This window comes from Myxocyprinus asiaticus, chromosome 3 (assembly GCF_019703515.2).
Source record: "Myxocyprinus asiaticus isolate MX2 ecotype Aquarium Trade chromosome 3, UBuf_Myxa_2, whole genome shotgun sequence".
Lineage (NCBI taxonomy): Eukaryota > Metazoa > Chordata > Actinopteri > Cypriniformes > Catostomidae > Myxocyprinus > Myxocyprinus asiaticus.
In genome coordinates, this window is record NC_059346.1 from 62,994,645 (window position 1) to 63,018,985 (window position 24,341).

The following is a 24,341-nucleotide window of genomic DNA, read 5'->3' on the forward strand; positions in this document are numbered from 1 at the left end:
TTGGGGGCAGGAGTCCTGTAATTCATAAGTTGTTTCATGCCACTCCACACTGATGCAGGGTCGTTAGCTGAAAACTTGTTTTTCAGCTTGTCAGAGTATCTTCTTTTAGCCACTCTGATTCCCTCATTCAGTGTGTTCCTGGCCTGATTGTACAAGACTTTATCCCCAACTCTGTAAGCATCATCTTTGGCCTGACGAAGCTGCCTAAGTTCCACTGTAAACCATGGTTTGTCAGTGTTAAATGTTAAATAAGTCCTAGTAGGAATGCACATATCCTCACAAAAACTTATATATGATGCAACAGTATCTGTGAGCTCATCCAGATTGGTGTCTGCAGCCTCAAAAACACTCCAATCAGTGCAGTCAAAGCAGGCTTGTAGTTCCAGCTCTGCTTCGTTGGTCCATCTCTTTACAGTCCTTAATACAGGTTTAGCAGATTTTAATTTCTTTAAATTATGCTTCTTTATAGCAGTTTAAGTTTATTTAAATAAAAATACACTGCACTAAATTTGTTTCCTTTTTATAAAATATATATTTAAAAAATATGATTCACCCTAAAAACAATGGCAGAAAATCAAAGCCATATGGTTAACATAGTTGTGTGCAAAATTTGAGTTTACAAGTTTTATTATGTTACACTTTGCTTGGATGCAGTACCAGAAAATGGCACTTGATCTGAATAAAAAATATATAAAGTATATATAGTATTGAAATTTATTTTTATTTTTTTTTATTTTTTTTGACACATAGGACTTTGATGTATGACAGTCAGAATAAATCAAAATACTATAATATGTATTATCCTATAAACAAAAAAAATAGAGAAGCTTAAATATATTAGAAAGTGACTAGAGTCACTTTTTTTTTTTTTTTTTTTTGAGTATGAAAGATTCCAACACAAGAATCTACGAAAGAGGGCAGGAAATGACACTATGGAGCCAAAGCCACTTGTCTGACCATGTCCTGATATACATTTTAGAATGATACTATAAAAGGATGACATTTATGAAGGCTTTATCAAAGGAAAGGACTAGGCATTTGGAAGGTGGGGATAATTAGATTTACAGTATATGATATAAACAAAACTAATTTCAGATATACCACTCAAAGCACAGTTTTGGCAAAACATTATATAAGATGTTTAATTTGAAACATTACACACAGGCTATAAAAACAAATGCCTTTTACCATGAACAAATGAATACAATAAAAGAACAACAACAATAAAAATTTGAAAACCAAACCACAAATACTACCAGTATACTACTACATAACTATATACAGCTATTTACAACTTTTCAGTGCTAAACACTACAAATTATTCTCATGCCAGTGATTGAAGCAGTCTCGCCTACTAAAGGTAACAACTCCTTACAACTCCACAACAACTTAAGATTGTCTGATGCATAATCATGTCACAAATTAATACATTTCTGTTGCTATATCATTTCTATCAATAAACAGTGGCCAAATATGGAAATGTCCTGGTTACTTGCATAACCTCTATTCCCTGATGGAGGGAACGAGATGTTGTGTCGATGTAGTGACACTAGGGGTCACTCTTGGGAGCCCGAGACACCTCTGGTCTTTGATAAAAGGCCAATGAAAATTGGCAAGTGGTATTTGCATGCCACTCCCCTGGACATATGGGTAAAAAAGGAGCTGGTATGCAACCACTCATTCAGGTTTTATGCTGAGGAGCCGAGACAAGGTCTGGCCATTTCAGCGGGAGGTTCAGCGTTGTGGCAGGAGGGACACAACATCTCGTTCCCTCCATCAGGGAACGGTGGTTATGCAAGTAACCAGGACGTTCCCTATCTGTCACTCACTCGACGTTGTGTCGATGTAGTGATACTAGGGGTCCCTATACAAAACGCAGCAACTGGCTGAACTGTGTTACGTGAACTGGCGGTGTGTGATGAGCCGACAACTGTGTGCCTCATAGCCAGTGCACCAGGCCAACACGTAACCTCCCCCAACATAGTTATGAGTGTCGAATGGCCCTTTGGGGACAAGTCGACTGCCCAAAAGATAGAGACAGGCTAACCCAGTAGTGGCCTCTTTTCCCCTTCTTTTATTCCACTCCCTAAAAAACAAGGGGGATTATCCAACTGGGCCGCCAGGTCTAGTCGGGGGGTGTCCCTCCCAAGGGGAGGACACCGCAGAGACCACATCTCGCCCAAAGAGAGGGGGGGATATTTAAGTGGAAAATACATCACATGGTCTTGCCGACCATGTGGAGAAGTCTCATGGTAGATCCTACCCAACGGGGGAGGAGTTACTACAAACATGGAGACTGTGGCAAAGGGGGCTCTGCCCAAGGAAGATGCAGTTTGCCAACAGGGAAATGAATTAGCGGAAGATATACATCGCATTGGTTTACCTTACAGGGAACCGCCACATGCGGAGCACCTACCCCAGAACAGGGCTCTTAGTTAGCATGTGTACTGGGCCAGCAGTGAGTCTCTCCGAAAAGTTGACTGCCACAGGGCTCGGAGGAAGTCAACCAGGGAACATAGTTTGTGAACACTACTGGGAATTAATGGCGCAAGTCTTCAGCTCAGAAGAGGTGAAAGGAGCTATATGCAAGCGATACACCCGGCTGGGTATACCAGGCTTATCCGCTTGTATTGCGTGCCACTACCTGGGATGAAACTGGTTCCATCCTGAGGTTGTAGAACCTTGCAAAGGTGTTGGATGTTGCCCAGCCCACTGCTCTGCAAATGTCTGTTAGAGAGGCATCCCTGGCCAGGTCCCAGGAGGCTGCTACACCCCTGGTAGAATGGGCTCGTAGCCCTTCTGGGGGTGGCACGTCCTGGGTGTGACATGCCATAGCTATGGTGTCAATGAGCCAGTGGGCGATCCTCTGCTTGGAGACAGTGCTTCCTTTCCGCTGTGCACCAAAGCAGACAAAGAGCTGCTCAGAGATCTAAAGCTCTGCATGTGATCCAAATAGATGCATAAAGCATGCACCGGACACAGCAACGTCAGGGCTGGGTCCCATAAGGGAACGAGGCGCGGTCTGGAGGGGTTCAGCCTCCTGGCACCTCTCAGGTACCTGATGATCAGGTCGTGCTTCCCTAAGGACTTACCATCCACTGTGTCATGGTGTGCTGCTATAGCAGCAATGTACACCTTCAAGGTGGAAGGGGACAGCCGCCCTTCCAACCACTCCTGCAGTAAGGAAAGCACCAATCCGACTGCGCATCTCTGGGGGTCTTCCTGTCGGGAAGAACACCACTTTGCGAACAGACGCCACTTGAAGGCATTCAGGCGCCTTGTAGAGGGGGCCCTAGCCTGAGTGATCGTGTCTACCACTGCGGATGGTAGACCGCTTAGGTCTTCCACGTCCCATCCAGGGGCCAGACATTGAGATTCCAGAGGTCTAGTCACGGGTGCCAGATGGTGCCCCGTCCCTGAGAAAGAAGGTCCTTCCTCAGGGGAATTCGCCAGGGGGGGCTGTCGTGAGGAGCGTGAGGTCCGAGAACCACGTGTTGGTGGGCCAGTAGGGTGCTACCAGGACGACCTGCTCCTCATCCTCCCTGACCTTGCACAGAGTCTGTGCAAGTAGGCTCACTGGGGGAAACGCATATTTGCGTAGGCCAGGAGGCCAGATGTGTGCCAGCGCGTCTATGCCGAGAGGTGCCTCGATCCTTGGGAGGCGAACAGGTCTACCTGTGCCTGTCTGAATCGACTCCAGATCAGCTGGACCACCTGAGGGTGGAGTCTCCACTCTCCCCTGAGGGTAACCTGCCATGACAGCGCGTCCACTGCAGTGTTGCGGTCGCCCAGGATTTGAGTGGCTCGCAGCGACTTGAAGTGCTGCTGACTCCAAAGGAGGAGACGTGTGAGTTGTGACATACAACAAGAGTGCAGACCGCATTGGCGGTTGACATATGCTACCATTGCAGTGTTGTCTGTCTGAACTAACACGTGCTTGCCCTGGATCAACAGCCGGAACCTCCGCAGGGTGAGCAGAATTGCCAACAACTCGAGGCAGTTGCTATTCCAGTGCAGCTGTGGGCCTGTCCATAAGCTGGCGGCTGCGTGCCCATTGCAAACAGCGCCCCAGCCTGTTTTGGAGGCATCTGTCATGACCACGACATGCCTGGAGACCTGCTCTAGGGGAACACCTGCCCGTTGAAACGAGAGGTTGGTCCAAGGGCTGAAGAGATGGTGACAGACCGGCGTGATGGCCACGCAATGTGTCCCGTGCGCCATGCCCATCTCGGGACTCGAGTCTGAAGCCAGTGCTGAAGCGGTCTCATATGCATCAACCCGAGTGGGGTGGCCACCACTGAGGATGCCATATGCCCCAGGAGCCTCTGAAAGAATTTCAGTGGAACTGCTGTTTTCTGTTTGAATGCCTTCAAACAGGTCAGCACCGACTGTGTGCGAGTCCAACTCCAAACCGAGAAAAGAGATGCTCTGAACCGGGAGGAGCTTGCTCTTTTCCCAGTTGACTCGAAGCCCTAATCGGCTGAGGTGCGAGAGCACCAAGTCCCTGTGTGCACACAACATGTCCCGAGAGTGAACTAGGATTAGCCAATCGTCAAGATAGTTGAGAATGCGAAGCCCACTTCCCTTAATGGGGCAAAAGTTGCCTCTGCGACCTTCGTGAAGACACGAGGGGACAAGGACCTTGTACTGATACACCTGACCCTCGAATGCAAACCGCAGGAAGGATCTGTGTCGAGGTAGAATCGAGATGTGAAAGTATGTGTCCTTCAGGTCTACCGCTGCAAACCAATCTTGATGCCGGATGCTTGCCAGAATGCGTTTTTGCATCAGCATCTTGAACGGGAGACTGTGTAAAGCCCGGTTCAGTATTCGCAGGTCCAAGATTGGCCGCAACCCACCGCCTTTTTTTCGGTATGATGAAGTAGGGGCTGTAAAACCCCTTCTTCATCTCAGCCGGAGGGACAGGTTCTATCACACCCTTCCGTAGGAGGGTGGCGATCTCCGCGCGCAAGGTAGCAGCGTTTTCGTCCTTCACCAAGGTGAAGTGGATACCGCTGAACCTGGGCAGACACCTGGCGAACTGAATCACGTAGCCGAGTCGGACTGTCCGGACCAGCCATCGTGACGGATTGGAAAGCGTAAGCCACGCATCCAAGTTCCGCGCAAGGGGGACCAAAGGGACAACGTCGTCGGACGTACCAGCAGGTGGGGTCTCGTGGCAGGGCGGAGCTCGAGGTGCCACACCATGTTGTGGCAGTGCTGAGTCTAGGGACATCGAAGCATTTACCAGGCTCCTTGTGACAACCCCCGGAACAGCCTGGGTTGGGGGAGGAAGAGGCCTGTCCTCGCAACCCGTGAAGACTGTCACATCGGGGGTGGATGTGTGCCACAGCTTGGCATGCATGGGTGGGGAGACCGCCGCTGGAGCGCCAATCCTGCAAGGGAAAAAAGGTGGACGGTGGTCATGATGATTACCGCGCACACTGGGTATGTGACCCAGTGAAGGACGAAACCACTCTTTTGCTGAACTGTTGGGGGAATCACCGTATAGCCCCTGGCCACCCCACCATCAAGTGTAGTGAGGGCGGGGGAACTGAGAAATCGGGACCGGGCAGTAAAAGGTGCCTCCCACGATTTTGTCAGCTCCTCGTGCACTTCGGGAAGTAAGGCACTGGAATGGGGCACAGCTGCTTTGAGCAGCGCCGCGAGCCCAGGAACCAATCATCGAGCCGCGAGGGTTCAGGGGAGAGCGGAGGGTACCGCTCTATTCCGACGCTCGTGGCCGCCCGGGAAAGCATGTCTGTCATCTCTGCATCAGCCTTTGACTGGGCAATCATCCCTGAAGGGGGGAGCCCAGCTGAGGCTTCTGCATCCAACTGGATAATCCTGCTCTCCGATGCTGTGCTCAAGAGCTCATCAGCTTCACTGGCTCCGAACAAGAGGTCACCTCCAGTGCTAGCCCCACTGGCCTCAAACCCGTAGGTAGAAGGACTGAGGTGGGGTCTTGCTTACGAAAGCAAGCCGCGACCGCAACGTTGCCATGGTCATGTTCTCGCAGTGAGAACATGAACCATCCATGAACGCTGCCTCCATGTGGGTCGCGCCCAGACACGAAAGACAGCGATCGTGACCGTCTGAAGTTGAGAGGTAACGACCGCAACCAGGAATAACACACAATCGGAAAGGCATCTTTAAAAAGATGTTCCGTGTGTGCCGCTCTTTTAGAGAAATATACTCTTTCAGGAAAATATACTCTCTTTTTTTTGCCGAAGCGCCCAGGGGCGTTCTCTGCAGTGCACCAGTGCAGAGGAGGGAGAAGCTGCTGAAATGCGCCGTCAGATCCAGTAGAGGTGAATGAACAGTCATGAGAATTCAGCTCAGTAAGCATGACCGTTCAGCTCCGAAGAGAAAATCTGAATGAGTGATTGCATACCAGCTCCTTTTATACCCGTATGTCCGGGGGAGTGGCATGCAAGTACCACTCGCCAATTTTCATTGGCCTTTTATCAAAGACCAGAGGTGTCTCTGGCTCCCAAGAGTGACCCCTAGTGTCACTACATCGACACAACGTCGAGTGAGTGACAGATAGGGAACTTGAGACTCAGATCTTTCCAACGATATATAGTTTATCAAGATTATAATAGGATTTGATTGTAAAATAGTGCAGCAAAGTTAAAAACACCAAATGGCCCACCAGTGGGCCAGTTACAGTTAACATTAAGTACTGTAGCTTCAATAGAGTTAGCTACTTTTTGTTGCTGTGTGTAGTTGTACTGTAGCAAACTACTTTTTCGAAAGTGTAGCTTGACTGTTGTTTAACTAATTTAAATGGTGCTAGCTTGTAGCTTGACAAAGTACAGTTTAGAATAGCTTCCCCAATACTGATATAAACACATATACATTCATTAGTGGTGGTGATTTTGATTCATTTCAGTAACTCGATTCTTTTGATTCCATTCACCAAAAAGATTCGTTCAGATTTGTTCATTGATTCTTTCACTGTCCATATCTTGAAGTTACGTCTATGATCCTGCAGATGGTGCCAAATGACCCTCTTTTAAGTAATTGCATTGAACCAAAAGCATTAATTCACGACAAGAACAAGTCTAATTATCCTTTTTTTTTTTTATTCTATACAGATTTATAATATGTCAACATTATGAACAGTTTAGAACAGCACACTATATAGTAAATGTGAACTCATTTAAGCAAAGTAAAGTCAGAGCATCAACAGGTTTTAATATACAGAGACAACACTGAGCCATTCGTAGGTTAATTTTCTCAAAAGCTTCGAGGCAGTTTATTAATTATTTCCTTTATTATGTTATTTTATTGAGTTTACTTGCATACAGACATATAAAGTGTACTATAGGTTCGGTTTGAATAATTTTTATTTGCTTATGTGTCTTTTCATTAATCTCCTGATTATTTTAGTATTGTACTGCACCCAGTGCCGCTGAGCTCACCATGAGCTGCGTGGCAAAAATAGGCTCAACAGCGAAACTATCCGCTAACTGCCGCGTCTGGGATGCTTCTAGTACGCGTCACCCCATGGCTCATGCTTGCAGTGGGAATGGTGTATTCTGTTAATATGGGCGCTGAAACGAAAACAATAAAACAACCTCACAGATGAAGTGTGAACCTGGCATAATTGTCTGAAGAGACTTGAAATGTAATTTATGTAACTATGATGTTTGCTGAGGCAATCATCATTGTTACTATTGCTCATACTTATAACTAATGGTTTGAACAGACCCCTAACCCTAACTACTACATTTTGGCATGAAATTTGTCCTACACTGCTTGTGCTTCTGACATCAGTGATACCACAAATTGTGCGGCTTGATGGGGTGAGGTGTGCTGTTTCTTTTCTTAGTTATCAGACATGATTTTTAACTGGTGGGCAATAAAGCTGGTAAAAAAAAAAAAAAAAAAAAAAACATCCCATTGATTTATCCTTACTGGTCGGCGATAAAACTAGCAAAAAATAAATAAATAAAAAATCCTATTGATTTATTTAGAGACCAGAATATTTTAGAGACTTGGTATTGGGCTCTTGAAACTTGGGCCATAACACTGAACAACCTAGCAACCACATAGCAAGATGCTGTTCTAATACACGATTATAATAACAATGCAAGTTGTCCTTACAATAATCGAAAGTTTTGGCAAACTTTCCACAAATTTGCCACTCATTATATCCACTTGCAAATGAGCTAAATAATATATATGCAAATAAGATAATAAAACTATATTTAAAAAAAGAGCATTTTTTATGACCTAATAAAAACTCAAGCCTAATAAAAATACACACAAATATTGGTTGAATTAGATTTTTATAAGATTACATTTTTTTTTCAATACTTTTCAGTATTACGTAAAACGTAAAAAATACAAGAAATTAAATTTAGGAATATTTAAAATTGCCATTTTTCTTATTATGTTCAAAGAAACATGTCACCGAGCTTGTCCCAATGCATTATAGCATTACCTTCTCTGCGAAGGATATATGTGATGCAAGTGCAATGGATTTTGGCCAAAATATGGTATTTAAAAAGGCTGAAAATGCTGCCTACCTTTTGTATGCCAATTATACCCTAAAATGCTATTTAGGTTCTGCAACAGTGCCATAGTTTGTGTCAATGTAGGTAACCTACATTGCAGACTTCACCATTATATTTGTCATTGTGCCATTAAACAGTGTGAGAGCAGGTTTCCGAGAGGTGCTGCATTATGCAGTGTCATAAATTCCCAGCAGGCCGTTTTGAAAGCTCATGATAGATGACTGTGACTGCAGGGTCTGATGCTACACACTGAGCTAATCATCTTACCACGAGCTGTTTGTCTCTCAACCCTAATACAATAACAATGGGAAGTGACTGATTTGTCCTCTTCAATGTTTGGAAACTTGAGCATAGAGTGAACTGCTTTGCATTGAGTGAAGTTCGTTCCAGCAAATGCATTCAGGTTTGGCTTCATGTGTGGATGTACTCCCTTAGCTATTTAAGCCACTCAGCCTACAGCAGAAATGACTGTACTTTAGTTTTAACTAAAGCTGTCGATTTAACGCATTACTTCATGGCAAATCATTTTATAAAAATAATGCGTAAAAAAATAAAAACACAATTAATCACACCATAATAGTAGGAAAATTGCTTTAAGAGCAATTGAAGCTTTAAATTCCACCATATTGTTTTTTTTGTTTGTTCGAGTCTAAGTTAGCAGGGGGCAGTAAGCGCAGCTCCAGCTGTACAGGCAACAAACAGACAGCTGATCAAAGACAGATGAATGAAGCAGAGTGAAGGGGGCTCGAAATGCTTTCTTTTTAAGTTTCAGACTACCTTTAACTTGACAACGTGTCTTAAAAACATTCTGTTTATGGCTAGAGAATACAAGAAACATGATGCAACCACAGTAAGACACTCCTAAAGCTTCCGTCTGATGCATGTTTACAGATGAAACGCAAGAACACGTACTTTGAGAATATCTCTCAAGTCTACCTCAGACAAATTGATGAACTCAAATGGAGTGCTGTGGACTGTGGGCTAGTGATAGGCTTATGTTCAATGATAAGTAAATAATCTGGACAATGTATTAACTACTAAAGCCACTTTTTGGATTGTCTAATCAAAGCTTTACTTGTCTGCCACAATAATGTAATATCTTTGAATTATTTGATATTATTATATTATAATTATTAATGAATTTTATTTTTATTATATACTGTATGTATAATTATTTGGATTATTATATGTTAAATCATTATTATTTGTGGTCCTTTTTCAGAAAATATTGATATGTGATTAATTGTGATTAATCATGCAAATAAGTTGATTAAAATAGATTGACAGCTATAGTTTTAACATTTAGTAGTGGATGGTTTTTAAAAGATGCTTTTGGCACTTTTTACAAATAAGGTACAAATTGGTGTCCCATTAATTTTTTAAAGCATTAAACATACAAATTGTTTGTTTTCGAAAGCCAGAATTATATGTTATATAAACTATTATAAAACATAAAATTAACATAGCATGCTCAAGCTCATCATTGTTACTAAACCCTGTTACTAAAGGTATTGTAAGAAAAATGATCAAATGTTTATCTTAATTTATGGGAAATATAGGTTTATACCACATTTAGTTCAAAATTAGTTAGCCCCCTGTAATTTGCAACCCTGCAACTTTCAACCTTGTTACCAAGTTGGCCTATTAATTAAGGGCCAATGTGCTGTGGCAGCTATTGTTTATGTTGGTTTTCTTCTTATTCTTCCTCCCCAATGGGAGTCTATGGCAACCTTATAGGGAAATTATGAAATGCAAAAGTTTGGTGACAGTGCCACCTATGGGTCAAGAAGTCTCAAAAATTGCTTTTTTGCCTGTAACTTTTGAAGCGTATGTCTTAAAATCATGAGGTAAGTATCTATGCCGATACCAGTTTTTATTTTTTATTTAATCTCCCAAAATTGGCCATATTGACTCTTGGCCATTTTGAATTTTATTAAAAAAGTGATGTGTCTTTTGAATGCTTTGCCAGATTTGAAAGACAATTTGTATGTCTCATTGATTTAATGTCTTGAGGGTATCTGAGCAATCTGGATACAGTGCTACCTATAGTTCAAAAGATAACTTATCAAAACTTATTATTTTGTGTGCTGACTGTTACCATGGGATATTGTCTTTGCCATCTGTGAGCCATGTCAACAGAGTGGCGCAGTGTGTAAAGCTGTGGACTACATTTCCGAAGGTTGGGTGTTTGAGTCCTACCTAGACAGGTCTTACAGTTGAATTGCTATTGTACCGGTGGTCTTTGCATTGTGCTTACAGAATATTTCCAGGGATTGTCTCTGATCTGCTTGTAGGTATTCTTATTCTTCTTCCTCTTAATTTCCAATAGAAGTTTAAGTCAGCACTTTTTATGGAAAATTATGAAATTTGTCTCACTGATATGGTGTGAATATCCTCCAGACCAAGTTTGGGGTCTCTAGGCCAAACTCTATAATGCCACCACCAGAACTAAAAAAATAACATTTCTTTTGCTTCTAACTTTTAAACTGTTTTGTCTAAAAGCAAAATTCTTGCTCTGATTACTCTCCTAATTGTAATCAGCCCCTTACATTAAAACTCAGCCTACCACACTGGCTGCAATATAGGACAACAATGTTAATCTGTGTTTAGCTACTCTGCCTACAAACAACTGGCTCAGATGATTTTCAGACCATGCTGCACAGATATGACAAAAAAAAAAAAAAAAAAAAAAAAAATAGAATTTAGATTTTCAGCTTTTTGAAAAGTTACACCACTAAAACAAATGGCCATGGTGACTGCTGTGCTTTGCTTAGCTGACTCTCAGCTTGGTATGTCCTTTTGGCAGCTGTCAAACCTGTGGCAGTGTGATAAAGTGGAAAGTGTGCAGAAATGTGAAATGGAAAGGTACAAGTTCGATCCTGCCCTGAGGAAACTTACGAAGTGGTGTTGGTTTCCTTTGCCAGCCATAGTCAGTTTATGTGCTTAGTGTGGCACAATGCTGTCATTTCGGTGCTTGGTCCCGTAGTTGCTGCTTGCAGCTATATTTAATATTATTATTATTTTAATTTAATATAGTTTATCTAATGTCTGTATATGTTAGAAAATTATGAAATCACACAAATCAAGATTTTAAATGTCTGTATATGTTAAGGCCAAAGTATACTTCAGCTGTCCACGTTGTTGATCGCTCTGCACACAGTATGCGTGCTGCAAATTGACTGTGCGCCACCCAGATTTTATTGACCCGCGGACACGGTCCTTGTCTGTTGCCTAGCCTGCGCATGCACCGGCCATTGACTGTACTTGTAGAGTATCGTAAACCATAGCAGTGCACATGCGTCAAACGTGTTCATATTCGCTCAAGGTCAGAAAAGTATACTTTGGAAGGCCAGGCATGATCTGATCCGGAACGCAGAAAAACTAAGTGCCTTTGGTTAGAAAATTATGAAATCACACAAATAAAGGTTTTTAACTACTGTATATGTCCCAAAATTTGGTAACTGTTGAAATTTGCTAAATGTACTAAACTACAAACAAAACTCCAAAATGTAGGCATAATATTTAGACCAATGCGACCAACATTTTTTTTTTTTTTTTTCTATTTAATGAAATGGCCTTGATTGGACTCTTTTGTTTCTATCACTGTCCTGTCACACAGGGCTTTATGGAGTTTTCTTATTTTTCTTGATGTTCTCTTTGAACTGTGCAACAGCTTCTTTCTGCCTTTCATCCTTGTTTTTTAAGAGTAAGCAAAGGCAGTAGCACATCTGGCCACAGAGGGCCTGTGCTGTGTAGTTTGTTGTATCATGGATTTGTTTCACAGTGTCCCAGAATGCTGCTGTATTTCTCATGTCAGAACAAAAATATTCTTCAGTTCTTCCACTTAATTTGTGTATAAACATATCAGCAGCTCAGATGCCACTCTGAGAATATACTACATCGCAATGAGCCACGGACAGTGTTGTAAATGCAGCAGCGTGACACAGAGTTGTAATCTGAATAAAAGGGCAGTGTTCATTAAGAAACCAGCACACACTTAATAATGACTCTAAAGTGACTTCAATTATTCAGAGCAAAATCCACATTACATATCTGTCACTCACTCGACGTTGGTGTCGATGTAGTGACACTAGGGGTCACTCTTGGGAGCCCGAGACACCTCTGGTCTTTGATAAAAGGCCAATGAAAATTGGCGAGTGGTATTTGCATGCCACTCCCCCGAACATACAGGTATAAAAGGAGCTGGTATGCAACCACTCATTCAGATTTCCTCTTCGGAGACGAACGGTCATGCTCACTGAGCTGAATACTACTGTTCATTTCAGCGGCTTCTCCCTCCTCTGCACTGGTGCACTGCAGAGAACGCCCCTGGGCACTTCGGCAGAAAAACTAGAGAGTATATTTTCTGAAAGAGCATTTTTCCCCTCTAAAAGAGTATATATTTCTCTAAAAGAGCGCACACACGGAACGTCTTTTTAAAGACGCGTCTTTTTAAAGATGCTTTTCCGATTGTGTGTTATTCCTGGTTGTGCTCATTATCTCTCGCCTTCTAACGGTCACGATCACTGTCTTTCGTGTCTGGGCACTGCTCACGCGGAGACAGCGTTTGTGGATGGTCACATTCTCATTGCGAGAATGTGTCCATGGCAACGTTGTGGTCGCGGCTCGCCTTCGTAAGGAAGCGAGCCACCCCAGAGGCTCCCGCCTCGGTCCTTTTACCCACAGGTTTGAGGCCAGCGCGGCTAGCACTGGGGGCGATTTGGGGACCCCAATGGGACCGCCTCCGCCGGGTATCCCCCCGCGGACCTCCCATTCCCCAGCATGCTCGTCTGCCCCGATCGGGCTTCCGGGTGAGTCCGCCGGCTCGTCTCATGGCGAGTTCGACCTCTTATTCGGAGCCCGCGAAAGTGATGAGGTCTCGAGCACAGCATCGGAGAGCGGGCTCGTCCAGTCGGAAGCCTCAGCTGGGCTCCTCCCTTCGGGGTCGATCGCCCAGTCACAGGCTGACGCGGAGATGATGATATGCTTTCCCGGGCAGCCGCAAGCATCGGTTAGAGTGGATTTCACCGCTCTTCCCTGAACCCTCGCGGCTCGGTGATTGGTTCCTGGGCTCGTGGCGCCGCTCAAAGCCACACCCCGCCCCGTTCCTTTCTTCCCGGAAGTGCATGAAGAGCTGACAAGGTCGTGGGAGGAACTTTTTACTGCCCGGTCCTGATCTTTTCAGCTTTCCCGCTCTCACTACCCTTGATGGTGGGGCGGCCAAGGGTTATTCGGCAATCCCCCGGTGGATAAAGACGCTCGCGGTGCACCTATGCCCGCAGAGCGCCGCTACCTGGCGCGGGTCCCCGAAGCACCCGTCCAAGGCCTGTAGGTTTTCGTCGTCTCTGACGGCCAAGGCCTACGGTGCTGCTGGACAAGCCCCTCCGCCTTGCACGCCATGGCTCTCCTGAAAGTCCGCCAATGTGCTAAAGGAATTGCACAAGGGTAGTTCCGCCCCGGGATTGATGCAGGAACTGCGCTCGGCGACCGACCTCGCTTTCCGAGCGACGGAGGTCACGGCGCGGTCTCTCGGGCGGACGATGGCCACACTAGTGATCCAGGAGCGCCACCTTTGGCTCAACCTGGCCGAGATGAGTGAGGCCGACAAGACACGATTCCTTGCTGCCCCCATTTCCCAGGCGACACCGTCGAGGACTTTGCCCAGCAGTTCTCGATGATAGAGCAGTAGATGGATGCTAGCCAGCATATCCTGCCCCGGTGCGGCTCAAGATCCCGCACCCCATCTACTCATCACAAAGGGCGTCCCCCTGCGGTGACTGCACCGGCTCCGCTGCAGCCCGCCCCTTCGGCCTGGCCCTGGCGTGGAGCCCACCGCAGGAAGCAGACGCAACCTGTGAAAGGCTTCAAAGCGCCCTTGAGAGGGGCGACCCAGGGACAACGAAACCCGCTGCTCTGGAGCTGGTAAGCAGATATTCATCTTTTTGTTACCTTTTGCATTTAATTGCACTGCATGCCCAAGTGGCTGCAGTACTCAAGAGCTCAGCAAGAGTGGTTTCCTTGTTCCCTGGGTCACGTATCCGGTGTGTACGGCTGGCATCACGACCACCGTCCACCACTCCATTTGGCAGGTTGGCGCTCCAGCGGCGGTCTCCCACCCTGAGCGCCCAGCTGTGGCACAAATCCACCCCCGATGTGACAGTCTCCACGGGTCATGAGGACAGGCCTCTTCCTCCCCCGTCCCAGGCTGTTCCTGGGGTGGTCACAAGGAGCCAGGTAAGTGCTTCGATGTCCTCGGACTCAGCATGGCCACGATGTGGTGTGGCACCTGGAGCTCCGCCCCGCCGCGAGGCCCCACCTGCCGGTACATCCGATGACGTTGTACCTTTGGTCCCCCTTGCGCGGAACTTGGACGCATGGCTTGCGCCTTCCAGTCTGTCACGAGGGCTGGTCCGGACCGTCCGACTCGGATGCGCGATTCACTTCGCCAGGCATCCGCCCAGGTTCAGCGGTGTCATGACATCCAGGACCCATGTCTGGCCCCTGGATGGGACGCGGAAGACCTAAGCTGTCTCCCACCTGCGATGGTAGACACGTTCACTCAGGCTAGGGCTCCCTCTATGAGGCGCCTGTATGCCTTTAAATGGCATCTGTTCGCTAAGTGGTGTTCTTCCCGTTGGGAAGACCCCCAGAGATGCGCAGTTAGATCAGTGCTTTCCTTCCTGCAAGAGAGGTTGGAAGGGAGGCTGTCCCCTTCCACCTTGAAGGTGTACGTTGCTGCCATAGCAGCACACCACGACGCAGTCGACAGTAAGTCTTTAGGGAAGCATGATCTGATCATCAGGTTCCTAAGAGGTGCCAGGAGGCTGAATCCCTCCAGGCCGCGCCTCGTTCCCTCATTGGACCTCTGTAGTTTTTCAGGGCCTACAGAGAGCCCCCTTTGAGCTTTGCAGTCAGCCGAGCTTAAGACACTCTCCTTGAAGACTGCCCTCCTGACTGCGCTCACTTCCATCAAGAGGGTAGGTGACCTGCAAGCGTTCTCTGTCAGCGAAACGTGCCTGGAGTTCGGTCTGGGCTATTCTCACGTGATCCTGAGACCCCGACCGGGCTATGTGCCCAAGGTTCCCACCACTCCTTTTAGGGACCAGGTTGTGAACCTGCAAGCGCTGCCCCAGGAGGAGGCAGACCCAGCCCTGTCATTGCTGTGTCCGGTGCGCGCTTTACGCATCTATTTGGATCGCACGCAGAACTTTAGAGTCTCTGAGCAGCTCTTTGTCTGCTTTGGTGCACAGCGGAAAGGAAGCGCTGTCTCCAAGCAGAGGATCGCCCACTGGCTCATTGACACCATAACTATGGCATATCTCGCCCAAAACATCCCGCCCCCGGTAGGGCTACGAGCCCATTCTACCTGTGGTGTAGCGGCTTCTTGGGCCCTGGCCAGAGGTGCCTCTCTAACAGACATTTGCAGAGCAGCGGGCTGGCAACACCCAACACCTTTGCAAGGTTCTACAACCTCCGGGTGGAACCGGTTTCGTCCCAGGTAGTGGCACGCAACACAAGCGGATAAGCCCGGGATAGCCGGCCAGGTGTATCGCTTGCACATTGCACCTTCCACCTCCTTTTGAGCTGAAGATGTGTGCTGTTAATTCCCAGTAGTGTTCACAAAAGTTGTTCCCTGGTTGACTTCCTCCGAGCCCTGTGGCAGTCGAGTTTTCGGAGAGACTCACTGCCGGCCCAGTACACACGCTAACTAAGAGCTCGGTTCTGGGGTAGGTGCTCCGCATGTGGCGGTTCCCTGTAAGGCTAACCCCATGTGATCTATATCTTCTGCTAATTCATTTCCCTGCTGGCAAACTGCGTCTTCCTTGGGCAGAGCCCCTCTGCCCCAGTCTCCATGTTGTAGTAACTCCTCCCCCATTGGGCAGGATTTACCTTGAAGGCTCTCCACATGGTTGGAAAGACCAGGTGATGTATTCTTCCACTTAAATATCCCCCCCTCTCTTGGGGCGAGGTGTGGTCTCCGCGGTGTCCTCCCCTTGGGAGGGACACCCCCCGACTAGACCTGGCGACCCAGTCGGATAATCTCCCTTCTCTTTTAGGGAGTGGAAAAAGAGAAGGGGAAAGAGGCCACAACTGGGTTAGCCTGTCTCTATCTCTGGGTAGTCGACTTGTCCCCAAAAAGGGCCGTTTGGGGGAGGTTACGTGTCGACCTGGTGTGCTGGCAAGTCTGCAAGTCTGCCCACCACACACCGCCAGTTCACGTAACACAGTTCAGCTTTGTGGCGTTTTGTATAGGGACCCCTAGTGTCACTACATCGACACCAACGTCGAGTGAGTGACAGATAGGGAACGTCATGGTTACTGGTGTAACCTCTGTTCCCTGATGGAGGGAACGAGACGTTGGTCCCTCCTGCCACAACGCTGAACTACCCGCTGAAATGGCCGGACCTTATATCGGCTCCTCAGCATAAAACCTGAATGAGTGGTTGCATACCAGCTCCTTTTATACCCGTATGTTCGGGGGAGTGGCATGCAAATACCACTCGCCAATTTTCATTGGCCTTTTATCAAAGACCAGAGGTCCCAAGAGTGACCCCTAGTGTCACTACATAGACACCAACATCTCGTTCCCTCCATCAGGGAACGGAGGTTACATCAGTAACCATGACGTTTACCCAGTTTCCAAAGTGTTTTTTTTTTTTTTTTTTGTATGAAATTATACTGTTCCAGCTAATCGTAGCAAATATTTCTTTTGAAAAAAAGCTGTGTCCAGAGGCCAAGCTTATGGTCTGTATGTCAGGACTGCTGGAAATGTAGTCTTTCCACAGTCTGTTTATTGATCATCTTATGCATAATATGAAAAATAATAATAATAAAAAAAAATAATAATAATAAAAAGAAAATGGCAAAAACATTCTCATTCTGGCAAACTCTAATCTAATTGTATAGCTTTACGATGCTTCTGGGAGCCAAGGTTTTTACCAGTCAAACTGGAAACCAAGTTTTGTACCATTATCCTACAATTATTCTCCACCATAAACCACACAGGTGTATGTCATCTACTGTATTTTACAATGCCTTTGAATGTGGCTCATCCATTCAATATTACCATAGTTTTGCTTTTAGAGTCTTTTGCTGTTGTGTGTTGCATAACGTAAAGCTGTTGCACTGATGGCAGACTTAGTATTCTCTTTTGGTTTGTGTCCATTAAGTTCCAAATAAAATAAAAAATATGAATAAATAAATAATACAATAAGAATAATGATCAAAATAAGAAAAAATACAGTTCCTTTGAAAAAGTATATATGTAATACATTATCCAAAAATTGTCCTCAATACCACATATTTTTTTTCCATTGAATTTCCAGCAAAAATAACTATATTTAGATATACTATTACTGTGGCAAAAATGTCTCATACTGTGAAATAAGATTTTGGTCATAACATACACCACATGTTGAACCATCTTGCATGTTGCATTATGTTTGTTTCAACTGTGCAGTGTACAAAACAATCATATAAGCATATCAAATTTAAACAATACTAGAGTGCTGGGGAGGAACTAACTAAACAGACTGACTACACTGTGAATTTGGTGACAGTTGTTCGAAAGTTCTTCTGCTGAAATTGATCTGTTCTTACTGAAATCTGAATGAATCACTGCACCCAGTGGGCGAAGCTGGAAGTGTTGTTGGATGTACGTGTAGGTGAGATCTCCAGTTTCCACATGAAATGTCCACAGAGTGGAGGCAAAAGCGATTTGTAGTTCCCTATCTGTCACTCACTTGACGTTGTGTCGATGTAGTGACACTTGGGGTCACTCTTGGGAGCTCCTGGGCGCTTCGGCAGAAATAAAAGAGTATATTTCTCTAAAAGAGTGGCACACACGGAACGTCTTTTTAAAGACGTGTCTTTTTAAAGATGCCTTTCCGTTTGTGTGTTATTCCTGATTGCGGTCGTTATCTCAACTTCTGTTGGTCACGATCGCTGTCTTTTGTGTCTGGGCGCGACCCACATGGAGACAGCATTCGTGGATGGATCATGTACTCATTGCGAGAACATGACCATGACAACGTTGCGGTCGCGGCTTGCTTTCATAAGAAAGCAAGCCACCCCAGTGGCTCCCCACCTCGGTCCTTCTACTTATGGGTATGAGGCCAGCGTGGCTAGCACTGGGGGTGATTTGGGGACCCCAATGGGACCACCTCCGCCGGGTATCCCCCCACGGACCTCCCATTCTCCAGCACGCTCGTCTGGATGAGTCTTGCAGCTCGTCTCACGGTGAGTTCGACTTCTTGTTCGGAGCCCGCAAAGCTGATGAGCTCTCAAGTGCAGTATTGGAAAGCGGGCTCGTCCAGTCGGACACGGAAGCCTCAGCTGGGCTCCCCCCCTCGGGTATGGTCGCCCAGTCACAGGCTGACGCAGAAATGACGGACATGCTTTCCCAGGCATCCACGAGCATCAGGCTGGAGTGGAACCCTCCACTCTCCCCTGAACCCTCACGGCTCGATGATTGGTTCCTGGGCTCGCGGCGCCACTCACAGCCACGCCCCACTCCAGTTCCTTTCTTCCCGGAAGTGCACGAGGAGCTGACAATGTCGTATAGCTGTCCCAATCTTTCAGCTCCCCCGCCCTCACTACCCTCGATGGTGGTGCGGCCAGGGGGTATTCGGCGATTCCCCCGGTGGATAAGGCGCTCACGGTGCACCTATGCCCACAGAGCACTGCCACCTGGTGCGGGCGCCCAAAGCTCCCATCCAAGGCCTGTAGGTTTACGTCGTCCCTGACGGCCAAAGCCTACAGTGCCGCTGGACAAGCCGCCTCCGCCCTGTACGCCATGGCTCTCCTGCAAGTCCACCAAGCCAAGGCGCTAAAGGAACTGCACGAGGGTAGTTCTGCTCCGGGATTGATGCAGGAGCTGTGCTCGGCGACCAACCTCGCTCTCCGGGCAACGAAGGTCACGGCGCGGTCTCTCGGGTGGGTGATGTCCACCTTGGTGGTCCAGGAGCGCCACCTTTGGCTCAACCTGGTTGAGATGGGAGAGGCCGACATGGCACAGTTCCTTGCTGCCCCCATTTCCCAGGTTGGCCTATTCTGCGACACCGTCGAGGACTTTGCCCAGCAGTTCTCGACGGTGAAGCAGCAGACAGAGGCTATCCGGCACATCCTGTCCCGGCACGGCTCAAGATCACGCACCCCACCTGCTCGTCGCTAAGGGTGTCCCCCTGCGGTGATTGCACCGGCTCTACTGCAGCATGGCCCTTCAGCACAGCCCCAGCGTGGAGCCCACCGCAGGAAGCAGACCCCACCCGTCTCAAGGCCAGCCGCCAAGAACACGCAAAAGGCTTCGAAGTGCCCCTGAGTTGGGCAACCCAGGGACAACAAAACCCACTGCTTTGGAGCTGGTAAACAGACCACTCCATCCCCCGGTGGATGGCTGGGAGGAGAATCTTTTGTTGCCTTTTCATTTAATTTTGCCACATGCCCAAGTGGCTGCGGTACCAAAGAGTTCAGCAAAAGAGCAGTTTCCTTGTTCCCTTGGTCACATACCCGGTGTGCACGGCCATCATCATGACCACGTCCACCATTCCATTTTGGCAGGTTTGCACTCCAGTGGCGGTCTCCCCGCCCCTGCGCACCCAGCTGTGGCACAAATCTGCCCCCGATGTGACAGTCTCCATGGGTCATGAGGGCAGGCCTCTTCCTACCCCATCCCAGGCTGTTCCGGGGGTGGTCACAAGGAGCCAGGTAAGTGCTTCGATGTCCCTGAACTCAGCACGGCCACAACATGGCGTGGCACCTCAGGCTCCGTCCCGCCGCAAGGCCCCACCCGCCGGTACATCCAACGAGATTGTCCCCTTGGTCCCTCTCGCCCGGAGCTTGGACTCGTGGCTTACGCTTTCCAACCCGTCGTGACCGTCCGACTCGGCTATGCGATTCAGTTTGCCAGGCGTCCACCCAGGTTCAACTTTATCCACTTCACCTTGGTGAAAGACAAAAACGCTGCTACTTTGCGTGGAGATCGCTACTCTCCTATGGAAGGACACGATAGAACCTGTCCCTCCAGCCAAGATGAAGAAAGGGTTTTACAGCCGCTACTTCATTGTACCGAAAATAGGTGGTGGGTTGCGGCCAATCTTGGACCTGCGAGTACTGAACCGGGCTTTACACAGACTCCCGTTCAAGATGCTGACGCAAAAACGCATTTTAGCTAGCGTCCGGCATCAAGATTTATTTGCGGCGGTAGACCTGAAGGACGCGTACTTCCATGTCTCGATTCTACCTCGACACAGACCCTTCCTGCGGTTTGCATTCGAGGGTCGGGTGTATCAGTACAAGGTCTCCCTTTTGGCCTGTCCTTGTCCCCTCGTGTCTTCATGAAGGTCGCAGAGGCAGCCCTTGCCCCGCTAAGGGAAGTGGGCATTCGCATCCTCAACTATCTCGACGAATGGCTAATCCTAGCTCACTCTCGGGATGTGTTGTGCACACAGGGACCTGGTGCTCTCGCACCTCAGCCGACTAGGGCTTCGGGTCAACTGGGAAAAGAGCAAGCTCCTCCCGGTTCAGAGCATCTCTTTTCTCGGCTTGGAGTTGGACTCAGTCTCGTTGACGGCGTGCCTCACGAACGAGCATGCACAGTCGGTGCTGACCTGTTTGAAGGCATTCAGACAGAAGACAGCGGTTCCACTGAAACTGTTTCAGAGGCTCCTGGGGCATATGCCATCCTCAGTGGTGGCCACTCCGCTCGGGTTGATGCATATGGGACTGCTTCAGCACTGGCTTCAGACTCGAGTCCCGAGATGGGCATGGCGCCATGGGACACATCGCGTGGCCATCATACCGATCTGTCACTGCCTCTTCAGCCCTTGGACCGACCTCACGTTTCTATGGGCAGGCGTTCCCCTAGAGCAGGTCTCCAGGCATGTCGTGGTTATGACAGACGCCTCCGAAACGGCCTGGTTCCCCCACGGGACCTCTCTGTAGTTCTTCAGGGTCTACAGAGAGCCCCATTTGAGCCCTTGCAGTCAGCTGAGCTTAAGGCACTCTCTTTGATGACTGCCCTCCTGACTGCGCTCACTTCCATCAAGAGGGTAGGAAACCTGCAAGCATTCTCTGTCAGCGAAACATGCCTGGAGTTCGGTCCGGGCTACTCTCACGTGATCCTGAGACCCCGACCGGGCTATGTGCCCAAGGTTCCCACGACCCCTTTTAGGGACCAGGTGGTGAACCTGCAAGCGCTGCCCCAGGAGGAGGCAGACCCAGCCCTGATGTTGCTGTGTCTGGTGAGTGCTTTACGCATCTATTTAGATCGCACGCAGAGCTTTAGAGTCTCTGAGCAGCTCTTTGTCTGATTTGGTGGACAGGGGAAAGGAAGCGCTGTCTCCAAGCAGAGGATCGCCCAGTGGCTCAGGACGTGCCGCCCCCGGCAAGGCTACGAGCCCATTTTACCAGGGGTGTAGCGGCCTCCTGGGACTTGACCAGTGGCGCCTCTCTAACAGACATTTGCAGAGCAGCGGGCTGGGCAACACCCAACACCTTTGCGAGGTTCTACAATCTCCGGGTGGAACGGTTTCGTCCCGTGTAGTGGCACGCACAAGCAGGTAAGTCCGGGACAGCTGGCCGGGTGTATCGCTTGCACATAGCACCTTTCACCTCCCCTGAGCTGAAGACGTGCGCTGTTGACTCCCAGTAGTGTTCACAAACTGTGTTCCCTGGATGATTTCCTCCGAGCCCTGTGGCAGACGAGTTTGCAGAGAAACTCGCTGCCAACTCAGCACACGTGCTAACTAAGCCCTGTACTGGGGTAGGTGCTCTGCATGTGATGGTTCTCCGTAGGTAACCCCATGTGACATATATCTTCCGCTAATTTGTTTCCCTGTTGGTAAACTGCATCTTCCTTGGGCAGAGACCCCTTTGCCCCAGTCACCATGCCCATAGAAAATCCTTCTCCACATGACAAACTTCCGACAAAGCTCGGCAAGACCATGTGATGTATTTCCACTCATAATACTCCCCCCCCCCCCCCCGCAATGTATTTCCACAATTTCAACAATGTGTCCCCTTGGGAGTGACACCCCCCCCCCCCCCGACTAGACGTGGTGGCCCCAGTCAGTTAATTCCTTTTTTTTTTGGGAAAGGAAAAGAAAGAGGTAAAAGGCCATGACTGGGCTAGCCTGTCTCTATCTTTTGGGCAGTCGACTTGTCCCCAAAGGGCCGACACTCATAACAGCGTTGGGGGAGGTTACGTGTCAGCCTGGTGCGCTGGCTACGAGGCACACAGTGGTCTGCCCGTCACACACCGCCAGTTCACGTAACACAGTTCAGCCAGTTGCGGCATTTCGTATAGGGACCCCTAGTGTCACTACATCGACACAACGTCAAGTGAGTGACAGATAGTGAATGTCCTGGTTACTTGCTTGACCTCCGTTCCCTGATGGAGGGAACAAGATGTTGTGTCCCTCCTGCCACAACGCTGAGCTACCCACTGAAATGGCCGGGACCTTGTCTCGGTTCCTCAGCACAAAACCTGAATGAGTGGTTGCATACCAGCTCCTTTTACACCCGTATGTCCGGGGGAGTGGTATGCAAATACCACTCGCCAATTTTCATTGGCCTTTTATCAAAGACCAGAGGTGTCTCAGGCTCCCAAGAGTGACCCCTAGTGTCACAACATCGACACAACATCTCGTTCCCTCCATCAGATAACCAGGACGTTTTTGTAACACTTTCTCTGAAGCCCATATTTATAATGGATTGTAAAGGCATTATAAATGCATTATACTGAATTCATAATGTCTCATAATACACCTTCTAATAAGTTATAACTTCTCATAAATAATTATTACTATAGTTATAATACATTATAAGACTTCCCCTTATAGTTATACTCTAGAGCACAATGCATTACAACACAAACAACATCCAATTGTAACAGAGAAAATCAATCATTTAAGTGCTGTCATGCAAAAGCAGCAGCACAGTGTAAACAGTCAACCGGCTTTTTCATGCATTATAAATATGGGCTTCATAGAAAGTGTTACCATATTTTTAGTTGTACATGATGTAATACATTCAACAGGAATACATATTTTATTAACTCTACTGATGGTTAGGTTAGGGTTGGGATTTGGGTTAGGAAGTAGAGTAAAAATGTAATTTTAGATCGAAAATGCTATTTCTGAATGTTTTTTTTGTGAAAGCGATTACTTACTGGTTTTCGTAGCACCAGAACCCTAATCTCTGTGGTTGGTCGCGCAACATGCTATCATTAGCACCACAGGGAAAGGTAAACGAAATGTTTACCCAAAGAAAAAACGGCTGATGGGGAAATTTTGATATCCCATACTTGTCCCATATTTAAACACTCAAAATGCTAAATACGTCCCATATTGATGTCACGTACTGAATCATCAAAATGCTCACCCTTACAAAAATCAAGAGTTCATGGCAAATTTTCCACAAACTTGCCGCAAATTCATCACTGATAATTTTCACATGCAAATGAGCTTTGCGGCAAACTTGCACACTAATCAGTAAGGTTTAAAAAAAAATCTGTTTTTGTCATAAGTATGTATTTATGTAGAGCATTTTTGAAAGTCTATGTTTTCAGTGGAGGAAAATGTTGTTTGAGTGTGGATGAGGGAAGTAATGTAGAAAAAAATTATTTAATTGCAAAACATATTAGTGTGAACATGACCTGGACGGGAATGGAAACATTTAACCTATTGCTCCTGATTATTGTGACACGGTACAGTCTTGGTTCATCTTAAAGACCATGTCATGAATTTGGATCCTGAATTCTGCTGAGAGTTCAGCATCAGACAACTACAAATAAGAAAAAAAAATCTTCATTTCTGA

General features: G+C 47.4%; 1 protein-coding gene across 2 annotated transcripts in view; it reads right to left on the reverse strand.

The window, feature by feature from the left end:
* The window catches only part of LOC127425941 (astrotactin-2-like), an 829,264-nt gene that overhangs the window by 425,765 nt on the left and 379,158 nt on the right, over nt 1–24,341 (reverse strand). The window lies entirely within an intron of this gene.